Below are 3,812 nucleotides of genomic sequence, written 5' to 3' on the forward strand. Positions count from 1 at the left end.
AAAAAAAAAAAAGAAAGAAAAAAGAAAAGAAAGAAAAAAAAAATCCCAGAAGACTACCCAGATGTAAAAGCCAATTGACAGCATATAAATAAAGATGTAGCAGACAAAAAAAAAAAACTAGAGGGCTTTATAAGAGTGCTTTGTCTTTTGCCAGTGGACAGGCTCGGTCTAGTTTCAGACTGGCACTGCAGTGCTGCATTCTAGACCAAGATACATATTAAAAAATGATTTCCTATGTAAGACATTATGTTGGAGAATATACTCAAAGCATTATACTGGCTCTGAGGTAAATAACTTCTGGGCCAGCTGTGTCAGTAATACCTACTATTATTGTGAGGAATCAAAGTAGCAAGGTCCTTAGTAAGGAAGTCCTAAATCTGTTTCAGTATGTTAGACCCAAAGTGCTAAGTTAATGTGTCAGAATGTGGACACCCTGTATCTCCCCATCTTTCTCCCCAGTGAAACCTCCAAGTTCACTGAATGAGATTCCTAGGGCCAGGACCCAATAATCTGCTTTAGTAACAAGCTTCCTAGGTGATTTTTATATGCAATAAAACTTGAGGGACATGGTTTTTATTTATTATTTTGTTTTGAGACAGGGTCCCCCTCTGTCACCCAGGCTGGAGTGCAGTGGTACAATCTCAGCTCACTGCAACCTCTACCTCTTGAGCTCAAGCAATCCTCCCACCTCAGCCTCTGGAGTAGCTGGGACTACAGGCATGTGCCCCCTCCCTCAGCTAATTTTTAAAAAAATATTTGTAGAGACAAGGTCTCATTGTATTGCCCAGGCTGATTTCAAACTCCTGGGCTCAGCAATCTTCCCACCTTGGCCTCCTAAACTGCTGTGATTACAGGCATGAGTCACTGCACACAGAGGAACATGTTTTTAATTTTAATTTCTTTTCTTTTTTGAGACCGAGTCTCGCTCTGTCACGCAGCTCTCCAATTCCTGGACTCAAGTGATCCTTCTACCTCAGCCTCCCAAGTAACTGGGACTGCAGCGCATGCCATCACGCCTGGCTAATTTTTTGTAGAGAAACAAAAGAACTCAGCTATATTGCCCAGGCTGGTGTTGAATTCCTGGCTGAATTCATGCGATCCTCCTGCCTTGGCTTCCCAAAGTGGTGGGATTACAGGTGTAAGCCATCATACCCAGCTGAACCTTGTTTTTAGAAATTGATCAGGATCTCCTAATCAAAATACTAACTTTGGTGGTAGATAGGTGAGGGGGAAATGCTCTTAAGATAGCAGGAAGGCAATTACTGACAAAACTAATAATTTTGTACCTAAGAAATTTATGAGTTTTAAAGTACTCATCCACACATTAACCTAAATATCATTAATAATTTTACAAATATCTCTCACATGACTACGGGCTCTCCTACAAAGTTGAAAGCATATATGAGAATGGGAATTTGCTTTTTAGGTAAGGAATTCCTGATCAACATTTTTTTGGAGGTAAACATCCTACCTGTCAAGCAGCCAAACAGATCCTGAACAACAGTCACGTGGCAGCTGCTAGGTCAGTTTCCCAAACTTCCACAGATTTAGTCAGTAGGGAGACAATGAGCCCAAATGGATTTGTTCAGTTTATTACACATGGCACAGCTAACAGCATGAGCTTCATGTTCACATTGATTTCCCCTTGCCCCCAATTCCCAGGGCAAAGATGCAGTGGTAGGCCCAGGCAGATGCTCCATACACAGTGGGTTTGTCACAGCTAACATAATCTTTCAGAGGAGCTGGAATAATCCACTCATCCGCTTCTATAGCAAGAGACATTGCCTTTATTATTCTCTTTTTTTTTTTTTTTTAAGATGGTATCTCACTCTGTTGCCCCAGCTGGAGTACAGTGTTGTTATTATGGCTCACTGCAGCCTCGACCTCCCCAGCGTGGGTGATCCTCCCACCTCAGTTTTTGTATGCTTATTTATTTTTTATTATTATTTTTGAGGGGAGTTTTGCTCTGTCGCCCAGGCTGGAGTGTAGTGGCACAATCTTGACTCACTGCAACCTCCACCTCCCAGGTTCAAGCAATTCTCCTGCCTCAGTCTCCTGAGTAGCTGGGATTACAGTCATGGACCACCATACCTGGCTAATTTTTGTGTTTTTAGCAGAGATGGGGTTTCACCACGTTGGCCAGGCTTGTCTTAAACTCCTGACTTCAAATGATCCACCTGTCTCGGCATCCCGAAGTGCTGGGATTACAGGTGTGAGCCACCATATCAGGCCTGTCTTTATTATCTTGATTAGGAAACAAATCTGCCTTCTGACTCAGAAAGAGAGATTTTATCTTTATCACCAGGACTATCTCCAAGGAGGGAGGGAAACTAGCTTTATTAACCTGGAGTGTAGGTGTATCTACTCCTTGCCCTAGAGCAAACTTTGCAAATATTCTCTAACAAAGTTGTCAATGCCTTTTGCTCGGAAGACATCCAAAAATGCCAGAATTATCTTTCAACACGACTCTTTAATGTTTGCTTTATAACTCAAAAGCTAACCTGAACGTTAGGAGAACTCAAATTTGTCTTCTTGCATGGGCTTCAGGAGACAAATCCTTCTATCTAATCCTGTGTATAATAATGAACACAGACTTCAGGGTTTTTCAGTGGTGTAAATCCTCAAAATCCTGCATGAAGCCTCACAAGAAATAAAACAGGGCTAAGCATGGTGGCTCATGCCTGTAATCTCAACACTTTGAGAGGCTGAGGTGGGTGGATCACCTGAGGTCAGGAGTTCAAAACCAGCCTGGCCAACATAACGAAACTTTGTTCTACTAAAAATAGAAAAATTAGCCAGGCATGATGGCAGGTGCCTGTAATCCCAGCTACTCAGGAGGCTGAGGCATGAGAACCGCTTGAATCTGGGAGGCAGAGGTAGCAGTGAGCCAAAATCACGCCATTGCACTCCAGCCTGAGTGACAGAGCAAGACTCTACCTCAAAGAAAAAAAAAATCTACTAGCATTGAAGGCATTGAATTTTGTAAACTCTAAATACTTTTATAATCCTAAAATTGTGTGATAAGCTAACCAATACTGCACATCAGGGAAGCTTTTTCATGTTAATAATATCCAGCTGCTTTTCTGACAAGATAAAACTCACAATCAGAAATATCCCAAGCAGAGACTAATTTATCCTTAGGAAAGGGTCTGGAAGCTTGATATTGAGAATATACACCTTTTATCACAAATGATAATACCTACTACTGTGTTAAGTGCTTTAGATATGTTATATCATTTAGTTTAATTCTCATAACTGCTTTATGAGTTAAGTACTATTCTCTTTTTGCAAGTGAGAAAAGAGAAGTTCAGGCTGTTAGGTAATTTGCCCAGCATGCCACAGGTAGTAAGAGGCAGAGTTCAGGTCACTCCTTCCCCATTCCTGGACTCCTCAAAACCGTGCACCATACCTTGATGAGCAGGAAGCCATTATCATCGCCTTTTCCTGCCTGTTTTTTTCAGCTTTTTTCATGAAGGGAAATTCATCTCTTCATTTTCTTTGACCAATAAGCCCTCTACAGCTTTCTTTTCCCAATAATTGTCTGGAGAAATATGAGAAAACGTGAAACTAGAGGTGTGAGTTTTTATTGTTATTACTCAAAAACAGTCTTTTGCAATGAAACAAAAACAGGTGATAGCCGGGCGTGGTGGCAGACACCTGTAATCCTAGCTACTCTGGAGGCCAAGGCACAAGAATCGCTTAAACCTCGGAGGCAGAGGTTGCAGTGAGTTGAGATCACGCCACTTCACTCCAACCTGGGTGACACAGCGAGATTCCATCTCAGAAAAAAATAAAATTTACCAAAAAAAAAA

The sequence above is a fragment of the Cebus imitator genome, unplaced genomic scaffold (assembly GCF_001604975.1).
Source record: "Cebus imitator isolate Cc_AM_T3 unplaced genomic scaffold, Cebus_imitator-1.0 Scaffold36, whole genome shotgun sequence".
NCBI classification, from domain to species: Eukaryota; Metazoa; Chordata; class Mammalia; order Primates; family Cebidae; genus Cebus; species Cebus imitator.